General features: G+C 38.5%; 1 non-coding gene across 1 annotated transcript; it reads right to left on the minus strand.

Annotated features, from left to right (window-relative positions):
- Positions 1-10,745: 10,745 nt before the first annotated feature.
- LOC147476479 (small nucleolar RNA R71) lies at positions 10,746-10,849 on the minus strand. Its single transcript, XR_015209975.1, has one exon. It is a non-coding gene; the product is annotated as a small nucleolar RNA R71 (small nucleolar RNA).
- Positions 10,850-22,145: the final 11,296 nt, after the last annotated feature.

The following is a 22,145-nucleotide window of genomic DNA, read 5'->3' on the forward strand; positions in this document are numbered from 1 at the left end:
GAGGACCTATACTTTTAGGATCAACTTAGCGTGAATGCTCTCAATGAGTAGTATGTTTTCATAAGCTAACACGATTTACACAAACAATACGCTCTCCATGAGCAGCACGCTCTCTTGAGCTCATAGGCTTCATAGTTTTTCAGACTTTAAGATCAACTACAAGAGAACGCTCTCAGCGAGCTTTATGCCATAATAAGCTAGCACACTCACTCAAGCTACTGGATTCTTCCTAGTGAATTACCCATATGCGAGCGTTATCTACGTGCAAGCCGCTTCCTTAAGCTAAATATCAGGCTCCTAAGCCACCATACGCCATAAGCTTTATAAGTGGAACACTCGCTACAAGCAATCAAACATAAGCAAAAACATGCATTCCATATGCATTCATCAATGGAATCCACCGATCTGCTGGGTCTACCTAGGAAATCCATATCGATATTTCTTAAAACTTTTACAAAAATATTGAACTGCCACTTTCATAGAAACCAGTTCGTTAGGTATCTATATCAAAAGGCAAACTGCTCAGACAAACCTGAGAAACCAGTTCTATTGTTTGCCTCTCTTACAGAGAGGAGAATGGACAATACACCCAAAAATTTGCATCACTTACACATACAAGGCCAACATCACAGTCAGGCATCACCAACAACGTGCTTATCAGTAGGAGCGGCGATGGTAGAAGGAACATTGCTCGCATCTCGTGATACAACAAGTGCAGCAGTACCCTCGACTTCACGATCTTGCTTCTCCATCAGTTCAACATACATTTCCGCCAGCACACAGCATGATCATCACAAACTTGATCATATTCCCTCTGCGTTTTTCGTGCCACACCTTGACACTGCTTGGTGTACTTAGTCACAGAAGTCAGCTTTTCCCGCAGGTCCACCATCGCACTCACCAGCACCCTTTTCTCCTCCAGAGCGTCCTGATGTTTTTTCCTCAAGGCCTTTATCTTCTTCTTGTCAGCTTTCCTAGCAGCACGCATTATCAGCAACTTAGCCGTATCACTGTCAGTGTTGTCAGTACGCTTAATAGTTCGCTTCAACTTATCATATCCAACCAAGAACTACAAAAAAAAAATGCATCAACGTTAATAATCATCATTTACAAAACAAGCACTCAGTACAAGTAAGAAGCTCACCAAACAGCATGCCAAATTGGTGGTCTTCAGGGTTGTTTCCAGAGTATCCCCTTCTAGTTCCGCTTTATCACCATCCAACACCATTCTCTCTAATAGATAGGTCGCTATGGAGGTCGAATGGAAGCTGCAATCAGAACGCTTGACCATGCACTTCTTCCCCGTCTTCCCAATGTAGAAGAAGTCACGCCCTACATCCCCCAAACGCGGCAACGAACTGCCAGCTGCAGCATTATGACCTCGACCCAGCTCGCCATGTTCCTCCCGGTTCAGGTCATCACCCCCTCCACGACTTGGAGACCTAAACACGATACCTACAGGTCGCCCACGACCCTCCACTTTGGCACGCTTGCTATCTTTTGCTCCAGAAGTAGTCGCTTTACGTTTGCCACGGTTCCCAAAGGGATGGGGTCTAAACTCCATCTCCTCCATTACCAGAGGAGACGGTTCCCTCTCTCCCTCATCACCACCAGCATCAACACGCCTCCTATCCATGGTAAGCTCTACAACCACAACAACGTTTAGCGAACTACCAATAAAAACACAGTTATCATGCCCACAAGAAGAACCACAACAATGAAAGTACATACCTGAGTTGCTCAACAAAGAAAGATGGCGCACGAAATATGGAGAAGAACCACTGCAACTAAGAGAAGAGCAACTGTTTTTGGTCTTCTAGGAACAATTCCTTTTATTCTCAAATTACGTATCTTCCCTGGGCACGCTATAATTACATCGAGACGCCAAACGTCAGGCCACCTGGCAGCCATCATTTCATATCTGTGACCGCTCATATTCTTACACATTCCAAACACACAGTGTAGCCCTTCCGATCTATAACCTAGAATGCTTCATGCTTTCTAGTGATAATCGAAACTTACAAAGCTATAGACGCATAAAGATTAGGACACTCACTCAGGGTAGCAAGCTACTCAGCCACCCCAGCCTTACCAAGGCTAGCACACATAGCCGAACCATTACAACAATATCAAGAATCATACATTCACACCAACAAAAGGTAAACAAAGTGGAAAAGCAAAAACCAGCATTTCATAAAAGCAAAAGGACGAACTGTTCAACCAATTTCGGTCCCTAGTTCGTCTACTAATCGAGTTGCTGAGTTTACTTAGGAAATCCAGCTCGGCTAATCATCATGCATCATACGACGAGCTCCCCGTACCAATACAGAGAGCCAGTTCGCTCAGTCTTTCAACAGCCATAACAAAAAAAAAGTCAAACTGTCCAGGTTACCCCAGAAAACCAGTTCTAATGTATCACAGCTTACAAACATCGGAATCAACAAGATACTCTCACAACTTGCAAGCTCCAGGAAGAACAACCAAATTTTCAGCAGCTAAGGAGTCCTCAACCTCTGCATCCCTCCCCTCGACCACAATCGACACACCATCCACACCCAAGTTCACAAATACATTTGACATCACAACTTCAGTTCGGGATTCAATGACCTCTTGAGCAGCTACCGCATAAGTAAGATCATCACATGCATCTCCCTGTACAGGTACCACTAATATACTGGGAGCCCCGCGTTCATGCTCCTTTTTTAAGGCTTTGTAATCTGCCTCCAGCTCAACGAACTCAGCATCTAGAATGTCAAACGCCTTAGTAGCGTCATGAGCAACTCCCTTGTAGTGTAGGGCATACTCATTCAACCTTCCAGTTTCTCTAGTAGCAGCACCAACGTTCTCCTCAACATCCTGTAATTTCAGTGTAAGGTCTTCCACCTCACTATCCTTCAGCAGCTTCGCCAACTTAAGTGCCTGGTGCTCCTTCTTCACCTTTTCAAGCTCCCGGCGATCTATGCCATATCGTCCTGAACGCCCTTCAGCTCGTCTTTCAGCTTCACTACTCTCTCTCTATCTGATTCAACAAACTGGGCAATCTCTTTCAGCTTCTGAAACCCACTCACAAGCTGCATTCGCACACATATAATAGCACTCTGTTCGCAACGATTCTCATAAACGAACAAGCAGCCCAAATTTGGACAGTTTCACTTACTAGACAACTGCTTATCTCCATTCGCCTCAGGTTATCAGCCAGGTCCCTTGGCATCCAGCTCCTTATGGTTGCCATCCAGAGTTATATGTTCAAGCAAGCACGCCGATATCTTACTCGACTTGAAGCTGACATCAGTTCAATGCATAGTCTGTTGCACCCCCTGGTCATCTAAGTACACTGCTTGAGACTCCAGTTCCTTAGTAGCCACATTTGACTTCCCACTAACCTTACTCGGGCCCTTCGCCTTGGCCGACGGGGTTGGCTTTTGAGGTGCAGGGGATGAACTCTGCCTGACCCCAATGGTCTCCAGGTCCATGATTGGCCTCGGCTGGGTACTGCGAGTGGCCTTACCACCAACTCGCCCACCACAAGAACCACCCCCAGTACTGGAGCTTTCCCCAAGCACATGCTTCGCAGCTTTGACAACCTTTGCAGCGTCCTGCTCAAACGCATCAGCCTTCCTCTTCAATGAGCTGCTCCGCTCATGAGGGTTGAAGACAACCCTATCTAGCTCAACAGGCGCACCAATCGACCCCCCTTTAGGTCGCCAGCTCGACCTACCAGCCCCCGATGCACCAGCACCTCCGGAGGGTCATTTAGGACCAGCACGACCTCATTTTCTATCTTCCCTTGTCACCAAATTGCTCTTTGGTTTCTCCATTACTTTTTCACTAGTTTGACACTGGGCCCTTTTCTTTTGATCTCTCATTTTCTCCCTAATCATTGGACCTCCTTTTTCCACAAAGAAATGAGCAACTTTAGGCAGCTTTGCTTGTTTCTGTGCCCGAGTCAACCTTGCGAACCTCTCTATCTCCTTCTAATCAGTTCGTTTCTTTACAGTGAACTCTGCAAGCAAAACAAAAACATAAGTCAGTTAAAATAGCAGTAACCCAACCATCAAAACAACAAGAGCAATACACTCCTACCCACCAACAATATTGTAAACCCTAATTTGCAAACTACATCCTCTAGCACAGTAGTTCCCAACGAACTAACAGCAACGACCTCTTTTTCCAAGCCTCATTGCTTACACCATCCATCACACTAGAACGCTTTGTCAAAGTTTGCAATCTAAAGTTGAAATTATGAGATCGCTTTATAACGAAGTGCTCAGTAATATCAGATACCCCTATATGGTACTCACCACTCGCATTCAATAAATCGAACACCTTGAATAGCCGCCAAGTGTTACCAACAAACTGACAAGGGGATTTCCAACAGAGAGTTAAAAAGTTGCAAACCAGCTTTGAGAATGGTATTTGCATATTAGCTCTCAGCTGCCCCTCACATATTATTATCCCACCGTTCGGAGGGTTGTACTCCTCACTTCGTGATAAGAGCCCAAAACTGTAGTTTTAACCTCTTTAACAATATCGCTTTTGACCAATTATGTGATTAATAAGTAAGAGTTATGTCACACCCCGAATTTCGACAGAATTCGGAAAAACATTATTTGTCCCCGACTCTTCGATTTCCGAGGTGTGACGCACTCTCCACTCCCAAAAACCCATAAACAGTTTTAAAACATGCGGATAATTAAAACCAATAAAAATTTTAACTTAAACAACAGTCATCTTCATTACCAAAAACAATTTACAAATGAAAATGCAAATAACCTTATCTCAACTGAAAATCTATATCACCTCGAGGGAAAACAAAACTTATCCCAGATCAATGCTAACGCAAAACCACAAGCAACCAACCTTCTTCATCACTAAACCTGTCAAGACTTATCAACTATGTTCATTTAATGAACACACCCGATAAGCAAACATGCAAATCGAGGTTGATTATAAAAATGTCTTTGGTGTGAGTAGCTCTAAAACAACATATAGTTATACAAATATATACATAATCTATAATGGCAGTTTAGTTCCTCCACCGAGCCTTAACTTTCAATGACTAATATAACATACTTAAATACAATAATTAAGGCGTAGTTTCCTCCAATCGAGGCCTTAACTTCCACTAACCACACAACAAACTATAATGCATCATAAATAAGGCATGTAGTTCCTCCATCGAGGCTTTAGGTTTTAACTAAACAAATAACCGATGAAGCATATACAATCATCTATCTAAAGATACATCATTAACTAACATATTACCATAATTAGATTATTTCAGGCTTTCTTTGTGTGTCCCTAAAATCAATGATCTATGTCTTACCTAGTTTCCCGGCTACCACAATCGCGAAACCCAACGCCCGAACATGTACATCCACATGCCTCCCTTACATAATGAGCCACTCGTGCGTAACCACCACTGGCGGGATGCGCTACCTCCGTAAATCCTCACACGGAAGCCAAATCTATGTAAAGCCGCCACTATTCGGATAAAATATTAGCATCATCGCTCTTTTTTTTAATGGAATATATCAAGCCACTATTATTCTCGATTGCCCAACACATGGGTCAATCACATCTTATATATACACCCAACACATGGGTCAATCATATCACATAAGCCCACACAAGGCAAATCTCATGAGTTGTGGTAGTCGTTTCTTTCGTAATTTATTCAGTGTCATACATTAATGACTCATAAACATTCCATTATATCACGCGGGTCAATTACCTTATTGCACTAAGCCACAATCTCTAGAAATATCTCAATATATCTCATAACCATATTTCATACTTTCACATGCCAATATCTTATTGACTACACCACACTCCCATAAAATATTCACCAATGCTATATTAGCATTTCACATATAAAATAATGGAGTGTATATACATTTCTCCAAGATATTGCATTAATACAACTATCCTAGCATATTATATCATGTCACAATGCTTCAACGTATCACATACATTATAACGTATTAGGAATATAATATCTCCTAACATCTCAATATCGTCACGTGTCAAAAATACACAATATCAATGTCAAATCTTTATTAGATAATGACAACCAAAGTTGTACAAGCTTCCACAAAGCATTTTATTATTACATATGTCCATATAATATACAACATAAAACGTGAAGACAATTAAACAATCCATTCAAAGCCCAATATGCTTTTACACACTACTCACGTCAAATCTAAATTAGATAATTTACCAAACCAAGTTATACAATATCCGATGATATTTTATTACTATATATATCCATATAAACAAACATATGAAAAACTAGAAAAGTCAACATTCACAGTTTTCAAAGTCAACGGTCAAAGGTCAAAGGTCAACACATCATGGTCAAGGTCAAACTCAACATGCCATGGTCAAAGTCAAACTGTCATTGCCAAAGTCAAAGGTGAAAGTCAACCGTCCATGGTCAAAGGTCAAAGTCAACCGTCAAAGTCAATCTCAACGGTGGTCAAAGTCAAACCGTCCTAGTCAAAGTCAAACTATCCCGGTCAAAGTCAAACCTCACTTCAAAGTCAAACCGTTTTAGGTGTTCGACATGTCATAATCATGGTTCATGGCTAAGGACAAAGTGCATGGGCTCGTGGGCTCGTGACCAAGGTCATGGTTCGGACCTAATCAAAAACCTTAAACCCAAAAGTTTAAACATGTAAAGACCGAAAGATCTATTTTAAGTCCAATGGATAGCAATATTAGAAACGGGCCCAAACACTAAAGTTAAACGGTCCACAAATACAAATGTAACGGACCGTAGGCTAATATTAGAACCGGTCCCAAACTTAATAAAAATCGGCCCAAACAAAACAACCAAAATCGGGCCAACCAACAAATGAAATTAGAATCGGGCCTAAAGCAAAACCGACCCACTTGGTCTTGACCCAAGCCCAAGCCCAACCCAAAATTAATCGTTCATCTTCTTCAATCTTCTTCCACCACCAAATCCGCCACCACAAGCCTCCACACGACCACCCATTCAACCTAAGCGGTTTGACTCCTCATAAAACCCACACCACTTTAATGAAAACAAAAACCCAATATCGGTGATTCAATACTCTTCTTCAACCTAGATCTAAGATTTCGATCTCCATTAAAGCTTGGTTCAAGCTCCCCATCGCACTCAATGTCAACACCCTCCCATACATCAAACCCCAACAATCAATCAACACAAAAACACAACAATCATCCTCATACTTTTATCCGATTTCTAGCCATTATTAATGGAGCTTCCCGACAGCTCGTCCATTCTCCAAATTCCATCCCTACAACCCATCCCAATCATCCGTCCGACACTCCATACTCCAATACTCCAACCCCACTACGGCTAATCATCCGACAATCAACAGTTTAAAACAACCACAACCACCACAGTAAATCAACAAGAGTATACACATAGAAAACAAAGAAAATAACGATTTCTCTACTGGGGCTTTAACTGCCCTTAACGCCCATCCGCCTGGACAGTGAAATGTCGAGTTTCCAAGTCTCAACAGAGTTAAATCTACTAATACGACACTACCCGAAAAACAATATAATGAGCGAAAAAGAAAAAGAAAACATTAAACAAGATCATATAATGAAAACTATAACTCCGGTGAAATAGCCAAATAGCTACTTCACTATCCCAGAATCCTAGCCCGATTCGTCAAGGCTCCCAACAACTCCCAAAACCAAATTTTCTCTGCCTCCATTTTTTAAATATTCTATTCTCCGGAACCCTATTTTCTAGAAAAATGTGTTTATATACTTGGGTCCAAACCCAAGCCAACACCCGCTTCGGACCCAAAACCAGCCCACGTATCCGAAGTCCGGTCCGGACCAATTTTAAAATAAATAATTTAATTAATTAATTAAATAGAAAAATACGTATTTAAAAATATAGACGTTACAAGTTAGTACTGCTATCGTATTCTTATGTATTTCAAGCATTGAAGTCGAATATGTACAGAAATGCGCCCATTTTACGAGATAAAGGAGCAAGGGTTGGTTGCTAAGAAGTTCTGTGATTAAAGGCCAAGGTTCAAGGAGAAAAAGCCTTTTTAAAGCCCGGTCAAAGCTAAAAAGTCAAAGTCAATGCGGGCGTAAATAAAGCACAAAAGTCACAAACTTCAACCGAAGGCGTATCTTTTGGACTCAGACCTCGGAATTGGGCCTATCTTATGTCAAAATGACCGGCTCAAAAAGAGCTTTCCAATGGTCCAAGCCTTGAACAAATCAGAAGAGCAGAAGTGGTCATAAAGTCCATGGAAGTCAAATCCAACTGAAAAGGGCATCTGTGGACTGAAGAAATTGGGTTTTAGACTTGATTTTCCGGCCCAAAACATGGATCCTCAACCCATGTACGAAAAAGTAGATATGGTCTCCTCCATTTGTATGGAGAAGACTTAGCTCTTAAGGATAGTTAGATCTAGAGTAGAAAATTAGGTTAGACTCCATTTTTTAGTTAGAATAGCTTGTTTTAGATCTAGTTTTTACCTTCAATTAATTAGTGTTAGAACAAAGTATATTATTATTTAGAATCACTATTAGTTTTAGAATAAAGTATTAGTTTTCATTTCAATTTAGTTATTGATTAAATTCTTATTTAGTTTTAGTTGTTTTAAATTCATAAATTAGGTTATCTTCATTTTGATTCTTAGACTATTGTTAAAATTAGATTTATAAAGTTTAAATTAGTTATTAAGTTATGACTTGTTATTATTGTTCTTGTGTTGGGAATGATAATATAATGATATTAGGTGGATTGATTACTCTTCTCTATAACTTTCTCTTCCATCAAAATCCTATTTTTATTAGTTTAGTTAATTTAGATTTATTTGAATCCATCGTATAATCGTAGAATAGAAATTTCACATCTCATTACTCTCACTATTGTCCTTTGTGTTTGATTAATTGAATTCTATTTAGTCTTGATAGATTAAGAGTGGAACGATTCAATACTCTATATATTGCATGAATATGTATGTGAGAGTAGGAAATAAATAATTTATACTGTAAGAATGAGGTTAGAGTATTCTAGTCGTGTTTTTACGGGTTATCAAATGGCGTCGCTGCCATCTTAGTCTCGTTCAAGACAAGAATTCAATTGCTTGAATTCAAGGGGCAATCCTCCATTCTCTACCCACTCACCCTTTTCATTTTTCATTCTTATTTCTTGAATTTTCGGAACTGTTCACTATTTTAGGCATAGGGGCTGCGGATTCACAGAGGAAAACACTGCAGTAAAGGTATTTGTAAATTTTGAAAAAATTCTGAAAATTTACAAGCGCAATCCGTAAGGTGTTATTGATTTATTGTAAATTTTTCAGATTTTTCCTAATTGTTTTACCATGTGAACAAATACGATCTTTAAAGTGCTAAATTTCAGTTTTCAAACTGTAAGTTCTTGAAAAATAGACGAGTAAGGTTACTTAGGCAGTTCCAAAAATTCTAAACTTTTTATAGGAGTACTTATCCTAAGTCAAGAGTTTGCAATAAAACTTTGACAAGTTTTTTATTTGTTTTGACCTCCTAACTAGTGGAGTGTTTCCAGTGTATTTTGCAGTTTTGCAAACACTTAATTTCTGGAACAACAGCCGGTAAGAAGAGTTTGTAGAACTCCAATTGCTCTAACATTTTTACAGGAATAGCCATGATCTGTCAGGAGTCTCCATTAAAATTTTGGAGATTTGTTTCTCTGTTTTGATTGGTGAACCTTTCAGTTGTTTGTATTGTGTCTGAAAACTGTTTCACAAACTTTGAAGGGTAGTAGAAGGACTTTCATAGCTCTGATTGATCTGAAATTTTACTGCCTACTTGATAGACGTCTTAGCAAACTACTGTAAAAAATTTAAATTTTTTGGAGCGCGCCCCGTGCTCAACCGCTTGGACATTGTGTCAAGCACGAGCGCGCCCCGCGCCTTAGATAACCTATTTCCAAGCGTGCCCCGCGCTCAACCGCCTAGACATTGTGTCAAGCACGAACGCGACCCGCGCCCTAGGTAGCCTATTTCCAAGCGCACCCCACACTCAACCACCTAGAACTTAAGTTAGACAGTATGACCCGCGCCTACCAAAGGTCATTTTCGAGCGACCAGCCTTCTCCGGAGAGCGACCCAATTTTCACGGGTCAGATCAAATTTTCATTTCTTCAAGTTATTCAGTGTTTCTAACATCATACAAACACTGAGATCGTGTATACAAGATGCTATTCAAATGCATAACAAGGAGGTATTCAGGTACTCTTTCTTCCACTCCTCACCTCTTCTGTCAGAGGAGTTTTAATTCTAGTATAATCAGGCTTGTTTTTCATAGACATAAATACCACACGCCTATCTAGAATTTTACACACTACATCTGCATCAATGGCTAAAGAACAAGAGACTCCTCTCTCTGATTTTTATAAAGCCCTAAACGATGGCCCTAAGTCGTGCATCGTTCTTGCAGACCTAGTGGGGGATTTTCGAATTCCCCCTAATATATTTAACTTGTTACCAGTTTTTCATGGTTTAGACCACGAGAAGCCTTACCAGCATATGCGTAGGATAGACCAAGTTCTCACTACATTTCATCATCCTAGCATAAGTCCAGATCAAGTTAAACTTAGGGTGTTTCCATTCACCCTAGCCGACAAGGCGGCGTCTTGGTTAACTACCCAAACGCCAAACTCTGTGGACTCATGGGCTCATCTTGTTCAATTGTTCATGAAACAGTTTTACCCACCACTGAACACAGATGAAATACTTCAAAAGATTCATTTCTTTCACCAAAATCCTCATGAATCCTTTTCAGAGGCCTGGAATCGTTTCACTGATCTTCTCATTGAATGCCCGCATCATAATCTTGCGAAGGACACGCTTGTTCGTGTCTTCTTCAAGGGGCTTTTACATCGTCATAAGGAGGTTCTAGATATCATGACTGGGGGTAGTTTTCTTAGTAAAGGAGCCTTGGAGGCTTATACATTCTTAGAAGATCAATCTAAGAGGAACAACAATTGGGGAGGTAACAACTCTTCTCGCTCCACTCTTTCTTTTTTTGAGGTTAAACCTGATTCCGAGCTTAAAACTCTTATCGATGCCCTCACTAAAAAGGTAGATGCCATCTCTGTTTAACAACAACCCACTCTAGTCATGAACATTAAATCTACTCGTTATAATGTTTGTTTTAGTCTTGAGCATTCTTCTATTGTCCTTTTGTCTATGCACAACCACCACCATAACCATCAAACTTCCACCAATTAACTTAACCTCAAGGACAAGGAAACTTAGGTGACCAGAATAGAGGTTTAGTGCCCATGACCCAAAACTATCAACATCAAGACATGAATGCTCAACAAGCCTTAATTCCAGTTCAACCATCTACAAATGAAATAGTAGTGACCTTGTTAGAGAAACAAAATCAAATTATGCAACAAAACTCCAACTTGATGAAATATCACCATGATCAAAACTCTAATATGATGAAACAAACGATGCAAATGATGCAGTCTTTATGCCAAAAGACTATTGACATGTCTCCTAACCAAAATAATAACCAAACAGGCATGTTTCCAGGTCAAGCAGTGCCTAATCCTAACTCAACAAACACCGCTTTCGAAATAAAAAGTATTCAGTGTAATGGTAATATAACCCCAGGGGACCTACAGGCAATCACTACCCTTCGTTCAATGAGAATAGTTGATAACAAAGTAGTTATGCCTAAAGACCACCCGCAAACAGAAACTGAAAATAAAACCATATTGAATATTGTCATAGAAATTTATGATCCTACACCTGTAGAGGTTCCAATATGGACACCTAGATGGAAAACGGCTAGAGATAAAGCAAAGACTAATAATATTGCTAATATATAAACCACCATATCCCTAGAGACTAGTTATGTCTAAAAAGAATGAAAATTTTGATGAGATTAGGGAAGTGTTTAAAAATCTGGCTATAAACCTACCTTTTTTAGATGCTATAAAAAGTCTACCTGGACACGATAAGTTTCTAAAAGAGTTGTGCACCAAGAAGAGGAAAACCAACATACCCCACGAAGTATTCTTAACTGAACAATATCCCTCTTTATCTGAACATAACGGAATTGTTAAGTACAAGGACCCTGGTCGTCCTACTGTACAATGCACCTTAGGTGATAGCTTCATAACAATTGCTTTATTAGACCTGGGAGCGAGTGTTAACTTACTCCCTTTTTATTTATATAGACAACTGGGTCCAACAAAACTTCAACCAACCAAAGTGACTTTGCAGTTAGCCGATCGTTCTATTAAGTATCCCAAGGGTGTAGTTGAAAACATTCTCGTTAAAGTGCAATATTTTTACTATCCAGCCGACTTTGTTATTCTTGACACAGAAGTTGCTCATGATTCTATTCACATCATCTTAGGGCGTCCTTTCTTGGCAACTGCCAATACCCAAATCAATTGCCGGGATAGCTCAATGACTCTTTCTTTTGGAAATCTTTCTATAGAAGTTAACATGTTTAGACAAAAGCAGAGACAACTAGGTTTTCCTATAGAAGGTGAAGTTAAGTCTATTGAGAGTTTGGTATATCACATTGGTGCTTCTGACGATCTCGTCCCTACACTAGTAGATACCCCTCTTATGGAAGAAGACAAATATCACAATTTTGACTCCTTGAACATAACTGAACTAGAGAAAGAATTTTCCACCCGGCCTTCTGACACTACAAGAGATGGAGTAAACCTCATAATAAACGAGATAGATGAATTCCTCAAAGATGGAGATGAATAGCATAATTATATGGATGCGAACAACCTAGATGAGGAATTCGACGAGTTTCTAAGAGCCTGTGATGATCCACCCTCTCAAGCATTGCCTAGAGCACCACCCTACCACCAACTACCTGAGCTAATCCCTCACAGAATCCAATCATTCTTCCCACCCTTTTCTTCTAACACTTATCCACATTCCAAGTATCTTCCACAACTGTAAGCGTATTTTTTTAAAATACGTTTTTATCTATTTATTAATTAATTAAATTTATTTATTTAAAAATCGATCGGATTGGACTCGGGACATGTGGGCCTGGTTTCTGGGCCCGAGTCTGTGTTGGGCTTGGGTTTCAGACCCAAGTATATAAACACATTTTTCTAGAGAATAGGATTTTTAAGATAATAAAAATAATGAAAATGGAGGCAAAGAGAGAAGCTGGTTTGCTGGAGAGGTGGAGCGCGACGGTTCGGACTACAGAGGATTCGTCGGGTTTTAATTCAGGTGAGTAGCTATTTGGCTATTTCACCGGATTTATAGTTTTTCGCATATCGGTATACTGTTTAATGTTTCTGTTTTTACTGTTCATTATATTGTTTTGATTCGACGTCGTGTTGTCGAGTTGTTAAAACTCGAGTGAATTTGGATTTGATATAGACTGTCAAAACTCTGTGGAGGCTAGGAAATCCACATTTGGACTGTTCAAGCTTAATGGGCGCTAATGGCGTCGCCCAAACCAGTACCGAAATCTTTTTTTGGCTTGTTGAACTTTCTGTATTTGTTGTTGGTGTTTGGTTGTGGGACCCAGTCGGTCGGGCGGTGAAGCTTGGAGGCGTTAAATGGCCGTGTTGGGCTTTTTTTGGGTTGGTTTCATTGGGTTGAACTCTTTAGTTTTGATGTTGGTTGATGGTGTACGTGTGAAGTGTATTGAGGTTTGGCTGGGTGCTGTCGAAGTTTTGACAAGCAGTAATGGCAGCACAAACCCCAGTATCGTTTTTGGATTTCATTGTTTTGAACTAGTTTGGGTTATTGTTTGGGTTGGTCGGTTGGATGTGTTTTGGTTGGATTAAGGTGTGTGAGGGCGGTTGAGTGGGCTGTAGGAAGCCATTAATGGCGGTGCGATTTTAGATCTAGATTTGGATAAGATGGTGGATTTAAGAGTTGGGATTTTTGGCTTTGTTAATGTTGTGGGGGTTTTTCCCCTGAGTATTTTCGATCTGGTTTGGAAGAGTGGAGATTAGAGATGGTGGTGGCCGGAAATTTGGGCTGCTGGTGGTGGAGGAGAACTGTTGGAGAAGAGGACGATTTGGGCTTGGCCTGGGTCGGTTTCTTTGGGCCTAAACCTTTTGTTTGGTTGGGCCAAAATTCTAATTTTATGTGGGCCGGATTCTATTTTAGATGGTTGGGCTTTAGTTCTAGTTCTTGGGCCCTAGCTTGTTTTGTTTGGGGCCAGACTAATTTGGCTTAGCCTATGGGCCAGTTCAGTTGATGTTGGGCCCGGTTTTGTTTTAAATTTGTGGACCAGTTCAATTTAAAGTTTTTGGGCCGAATCCAATTATGTTTTGGGCCAGTTCAGTATAAGTTTTTGGGCCTGTTTCTAATATTGCTTGGGCCAGTCCATAGGACTTAAAATAGATCTTTTTGGGTCTTTCAATGTTTAGACTTTCGGGTTCTAAGGTTTGGGCTTGGTTGTTCCACCCGACCACCATGACCTTGGCCATGAGCCCATGAGCCATGCACCCTTGACCTTAGCCATGAACCATGGCTATGACCATGAACCTGTTGAACATAGAAACGACAGTTTGACTTTGACAATGACAGTTTGACTTTGATCATGACAGTTTGACTTTGACCATGACATTTGACTTTGACGTTGACCATGACCTGTTGACTTTGACCTTTGACCTTTGACTATGAAATGTTGACTTTTTCAGTTTTTCACACTTTTGATTATATGGACAAATGTAGTAATAAAACATTGTCGGATATTGTATAACTTTGTTTGTCATTATCTAATTAAGATTTGACGTGAGTAATGTATAGTGCAATATAATATTGGCACGTAACTAAAGGAAAATTTCGATAATAAGAATTTGATATATATGTTTTTATGAGTATTAAATTATATACGGACTTAGATTTATAGACTTTAGTATTGGGCCTTGATTGTGGACTTTTGACTGTTTAATTGTGCTTCGTTTTATATGTTGTATATTATATGGACAAATGTAGTAAAAAAATCATTGTGGAAGCTTGTATATATTTGGTTGTCATTATCTAATAAAGATTTGGCATTGATATTGTGTATTTTTGACACGTGATGAGATAGAAACTTTAAGAGATATAATATTCCTAAAACACTATAAAAATATATGCGATACGTTTGAAGCAATTGTGATATCATATGATATATTGGGATGTATATATTAAATGCAATAGTTTTGGAGAAATAAATGTATCACCGCCCATTATTATATATGTGAGATGCTACTATGAGGTAGTATAGTATTGATTAATATTTGCCCACGGAGTGTGGTGTAGTGCAATAATATATTGGCACGGTAAAAAGAATGAAAATGGTTATGAGATATATTGAGATACTTGTAAATATTGTGGCTTTAGTGCAATAAGGTAATTGACCTGCACGTGATATAGTGGAATTATTATGAGTCATAAATGTATGACACCGGAATAAATTACGTAACGAAAATCCTAGAACCTGACTACCACAACTCATGTGATTGGCCCTTCTGGCGTTTCAGTTAATCTGAATGGCCTTCGGGCGTAAGTAATGTGATTGGCCCTCCTGGCGTTTCAGTAAAGCTGAATGGCCCTCCTGGCGTAGTCGAATAGTGGCTTGATTATTCCGTTCGCAAAATAGAACGATGACGCGCGATATTTTATGCCGAATAGTGACATTACTTACATAATTGCTTCCGTGTGAGGATTTACCTGGTGTGCGGCATCCCGCTCAGGGTGGTTACGCACGGAGTGGTTCATTATGTAAGGGGATGCATGTGGATGTACATGTTCGGCGTTGGGTAGCGATTGTGGTAGCCAGGAAAACTAGGTAAGACATAAATACGACGTGAATTTTAGGGACACGCAAAGAAAGCCTGAAATAATCTAATTATGGTAATATGTTTGGTTGATTATTTGTTTAGTTAGAACCTAAGGCGCCTCGATGGAGGAACTACATGCCTTGTTTATGATGCGTATATTTTATGGTGTGGTTAGTGGGAAGTTAAGGCGCCTCAGTGGAGGAACTACCTGCCTAGATTATTGTACTTAAGGATGATGTATTAGTCGTGGAAAGTTAAGGCGCCTCGGTGGAGGAACTAACTGCCGTAAGGTTTGTGTATATATATGTATAATTATATGTTGTATTTTAGAGCTACTCACACCAAAGATTTTTATAATGCTGACCGATTTGCATGTTTGCTTATCGGGTGTGTTCATTAAATGAACACAGTTGATAAGTCTTGACAGGTTTAGTGTTGAAGAAGATTGGTTGTTGCTTGTGGTTTGCGTTAGCGTCGCTTTTCAAGGTAGGCTTGTTTTTCTTAGAGGTGATATAGATTTTCAGTTGAGATAAGGTTATTTACATTTTCATTTGTTAATTTTTGTAATGAAGAGGACTTTTGTTAATTTGAAATTTTTATTGGTTTTTAAATTACCCACATATTTAAACTGTTTATGGGATTTTTGGAAGTGGAGAGTGCGTCACACCTCGGAGATCGAAGAGTCGGGAACAAATAATGTTTTTCCGAATTCTGTCGAAATTCGGGGTGTGACAACAACCATCCATTTTCTCACAATCATTCACTTGGGCATTTTTTCATTCAAAGAAAAAGAAGAAATTTTATGCTCGATTAGGTTCTAGATCCATCAGAATTCACTCCCATTCTACTAAGCCATGCCATAGGAAATCTTGGTGCTTAATTCTGTTTAATGGTGCATCCCGTGTTAACTATTTATGGAAAGATCCACAATTATTTAGATTATTGATATATGGAAAACTGTATGTTAATACATATATATCACATTAAGTCTAAGGAATCTGACTTTAAAAGACCCAAGTTTTTGTACAATACCAACTTTCTGGAGTATAGGCCAAACAAAAATTTTCAAACTTAAAAAGAGTTTTCTAATTTTGTTTGGGGGTGACGTATTTTGGTATTTCATTTCAAATCTTTTTGCCACCCTTTGCTTGTCATGTTTACTCCAGTAGAGTTTATGTTAGTTCGTACGTAACAGTTTAATTGTACTTCATGTTATCATATCATTTTTACAATATTTACATTACAGTGCGCCAATTTTTGCCATGTTTCTATGGTAAATTCTTTCCTTATCTCTTTACACTTTGAGGACAAAGCATTCGATTGTTTGGGGGTGGGATAGAAATATTTGCAAAAATTAGGCACTTTTAGGATGTAAATTACGCACTTTTCTATATATAAAAAAAAATTAAAAAATCATAAATATTGTTTATACTAGGCACTTAGTGATAATGGTATTGTTCCCTTCTCCATGATGATATTAGTCTAGAAATCTCACGTAGTACTTGAATTAGGATTTAATTTTTGAAACATAGATTAATACATAGATAATAGTCATTGCATCTTTTCACGAACATCTTGCATGAGTATTTTTTATTGTACTTGGCAGTATTTTTCTGAGACCTAAGTTAGAGTGTACTTAATACATATCCTGTGAGCATCTAGCCTAAAAGCCTCATAAGAGTGAAATATCTGAGTGATGACACAAGGAAGAAGTAAATTCCGAGTAAAGAAATCACACATCCACTTGCTTGATCACCACACCATATCCTAAGCGAGAATTTAGGCCTTCTTTGGATTGATATAGCCGTAAATTCACACCTATATGAAATTTATTATCCGCTAGTCGCCTCTAATCGAAGTTTTTCATTAGCCTTTTCACAAACCACAAATCCTTTACCCAATAAAACAAAAGAAAAAATAAAATCAGCCTACCTATCTAGATAAGTCTGAGAAATGGGATGAGTGAAGAAAAGAGAAGATAAATGTAAACAAAAATTAGTTAGTTGCTTTAGAAAAGGAAAAAAAAAAAAAAAAAAAATTCCATCCAAAGAAAAGAAAAATAGAATAAAATAAAACTAAAAAAGAATAAAATAAAAAACAAAATAAAAAAGGCTGGGATGGAAACAAAGTGTAGAAGCAAAAGAACAAGACTTTCTCTAGTTACATAATATGAAGACCCTACTTTCTCAGACTTGTCTTTTTGAATATCCATTTCCTTCCTTCTTTAGCCAACACCTATGCCCCGTATCACCTAATAAAGACCTCTAGCTCAATTAGGAATAGGTTGGTGTGATAGTAAGTGGTAGATGTGTTTAACCGACCTCGACTTTCTTGGATCGTCATTGAGATTGTGAGGAAACGTGTGCCTACTGCACACTGTAGTTAACAAACTTGAGTAGAAAAATCAGAGTGTTATGTGTGTTGACATATTCCTTGTGAGAACCTACTTAGGTACGCTACCTAAAAGTTTCAAAAACGGACCTGCCATTGCATTTCATATCATAGTTCATTGTATAGTTGTTTTTCTTAAGATGATTTGATTGTTATGCATGTATTAGTTTAAGTTTTAGAATGATCATTCTTGTTTAAATACTAGTGAGATGTATAGATCATTGAGACATAAATAAGGAAACAATAGTTTTATTTCTTAGCTGTTGTAGTATAGATGAAGTTTGTGAGTACCTTCACTAGGAAACTCTCACAAGGCTATAACTCGTCCACTAGGGAATTCCTAGTTGTTTAAGGCCTTGTTGCATATGGTCAATGCAATCGCACTCGGCGAAACGAGACTAGTTAGAACTCTATTTTTGGTCACTTATTCTAATTTCTCAAAATGTTGTTTGGTGGTGGTTTGATAAGAGCCCAAAACTGTAGTTTTAACCCCTTTAACAATATCGCTTTTGACAAATTATGTGATTAATAAGTAAGAGTTAGTATCGCTTATCGTGGTTCTTAATGTATTTTAGGGCATTGAGTCGAATATGTGTAGAAATGCACCCCTTTTGAGAGATAAAGGAGCAATGGTTGGTTGCTAAGAAGTTCTGTGATTAAAGGCCAAGATTCAAGGAGAAAAATCCTTTTTAAAGCCTGGTCAAAACTAAAAAGTCAAAGTCAACGCTGACAGAAACAGCGCATAAAAGTCAGCATAACTTCCGAAGGCCGTATCTTTGGACTCAAACCTCAGAATTGGGCCTACCTTATGCCAAAACGACCGTCTCGGAAAGAGCTTTCCAATGGTCTAATCCTTGACCCAATCAGAGGAGCATAAGTGAGCAAAAAGTCTGTGGAAATCAAATCCAGCTGAAAAGGGCCTCTGTGGACTGAAGAAATTGGGTTTTAGACTCGATTTTCCGGCCCAAAATATGACTCCTTAGTCCATGCACGAAAAAGTGGATCTGGTCTCCTCCATTTGTATGGAGAAGACTTAGCTCTTAAGTATAGTTAGATCTAGAGTAGAAAATTAGGTTAGACTCCATTTTTTAGTTAAAATAGCTTGTTTTAGATCTAGTTTTTACCTTAAATTAATTAGTGTTAGAACAAAGTATATTATTATTTAGAATCACTATTAGTTTTAGAATAAAGTATTAGTTTTCATTTCAATTTAGTTATTGATTAAATTCTTATTTAGTTTTAGTTGTTTTAAATTCATAAATTAGGTTATCTTCATTTTGATTCTTAGACTATTGTTAAAATTAGATTTATAAAGTTTAAATTAGTTATTAAATTATGGCTTGTTATTATTGTTCTTGTGTTGGGAATGATAGTATAATGATATTAGGTGGATTGATTACTCTTCTTTATAACTTTCTCTTCCATCAAAACCCTATTTTTATTAATTTAGTTAATTTAGATTTATTTGAATCCATCGTATAATCGTAGAATAGAAATTTCACATCTCATTACTCTTACTATTGTCTTTTGTGTTTGATATTAATTGAATTCTATTTAGTCTTGATAGATTAAGAGTGGAACGATTCCGTACTCTATATATTGCATGAATATGTATGTGAGAGTAGGAAATAAATAATTGATACTGTAAGAATGAGGTTAGAGTATTCTAGTCGTGTTTTTACGGGTTATCACTTCGCACATTTTCGCTCAGCCCCGGCTCGTATATCTCCAGGTCGTTTACCTATATCCCATAAGCTGCCTTCAGTTCGGGGAACGCACTCGCTGCAAGTCGATCCACCGTCCTAGGGGGCAACCCACTCGAGGACAACCCCTCATCACGACCTGAAGTGCTAGCTACAGCACCCACAGAGCCAGATCGTGTCCTACCCTCATCTTCCCTAACTTCACCCTCATCATATTCAGGACAACTTTCAAAACCCACTGACTCTTCATTATCTTCCTCATATTCACCACAACTTAATGATACTTCCCGAACCTCTTCCGATCGCGTATCGTCAGAGTCAGACATTTTTGCGTTTTCTTCTTATCAAATACCTAAACCTAAGCAACAAAACCTAACACCGACCTACTAGACACACAACACTTGAACAAGAAGAAAGAAAACCAAAAATAGAAAAGCAGCAGCAGCAAAAACAACCCTAGCCTGCGGTTTTGTTGAAGAAGAAAACATAAAATATCTTTTCAGTTCTCCCAAATTTGGTTTTGAATAACTGCTCCTTCAGTTCCCAATGCAAAATGACTACAGCCTACGCCATAGCCCGCACACGTGTACCAAGGACCTGTCTTTTCAAAAATTCGGAAAACGCGGCGAGACGTTTCCTCCACAAGTGCTCTGATTCTCTCAAGTGCCAACCACGTGTTAGCTATACCTCGCACCAGGTCGTCACACAACACGAGTCGATCTCCCCGATACGATACGCATTTCCACTCTCACCAGTCCGCTTCTCCGCTCACGATTAACACGTGCCAACGTTTTCTCTCAGCAGGTCGCTTCAATGTACTACACGACCTACTGATCAAGAGGGGGCTGTGTGAGGGAGTAATATTCTTATTCAGAAATATTAAGCACATGTTCATTCCTACCCCCAAGATCGCTTCGTATTGAGCTCGTTTCATGTAGGTGGTCTACTTCAGCTCGCTACAAGATGTCACAGGTCGACCAGACGACCTCAAGCAGAGCGTTTCATCTGATGACACCATCCCTTATTCAGAAGCAATCATTACCAAAGCCATATCTGTACTTCCAATCACCGTTATATACGAACTACTGCAACCACTCCCAATTATTATATAATTCCTACCAAAACCAACCTAACACTCATTATTAATCTTCACCCCACACTTGCATATAATACACGTGTCTCGTGGATCTATACCCTCAATATCTATAAATACCACTTACATGAACTACGTGAGACCTGATTCTTCTCTCGCCCTAGAATCAAGAGAAGATACGTAGGTAGTTCGCTTATTAACGAACTCGGTCTTTATCTTATTCAATCCCATTCTCCTTTTCCTCCTTGTATGTAAAGGTGAACTAAAACGTTACTTTACAAACATGATATGCCAAAAGACATGAAAATTCAATTCATTCACTATTGATGACTAAATATACTCAAGTACTAAGATCAAGAAAGTGATTCCTCCCATAGGCCCCCATAGCTTACCACTAATAATACCATACTTATAAACGAAAAACATTAGATGATGTACGTTGAAGAATCAGCATGGTCCTAAGGAACGCGCGACTTAAACTTTTCCAGAAGTCTGCTTCAGATAGCTACTTGGGGGAGCATTCATGGACAAGAAAATTATTCACAAGCAACTGCGATGCTCACTAGGCTAATCGAATTTGAACTTTTTTTTACCATTAAAACAATAAAAATGTAATTGATTTGAGTCTAGTAATTATATTCAATTATTGAAGTTTAATTTATAAATTTTATTAAAATAAAAAGATTGAAGAAGATAGAGACACGATGACAAGATCACACTGCATGATTGAGTAGAGTAGCTGGTGGACTAGTTGTTTTCAGCAGGCAACAACAACTAACTAACAGCGGCCTTAGTCAATTTGTTACATTTATTCTTAGCTCTTATATTAAATGTTAATACACACGTACCCCCTGATACTGATATTTCTTAAATTTTATAATTTTTTTTTTTTTATTACGGTTAGTCAATTTTGTTATTTTTAATTGTCATTATAACGATTGATTTCAATAAAATAGAGTTCCCATACAGAAGAAACATACTAAGGTGAAATTTTATTTTATTATTTTTTTGATTGACTATTTTATATAAGATCAGTAATCCTTTGATGTTAGTAAAATTTGAACCTCCAGACCCCTACTATAATATCATCACCTAAAAAATTTACCAATTTTACTAGTTGGCAATTACAAGGTGAAATTTTATTGTTGTTTGTTATACA

This window comes from Coptis chinensis, chromosome 9, assembly GCF_015680905.1.
Source record: "Coptis chinensis isolate HL-2020 chromosome 9, ASM1568090v1, whole genome shotgun sequence".
NCBI lineage: Eukaryota > Viridiplantae > Streptophyta > Magnoliopsida > Ranunculales > Ranunculaceae > Coptis > Coptis chinensis.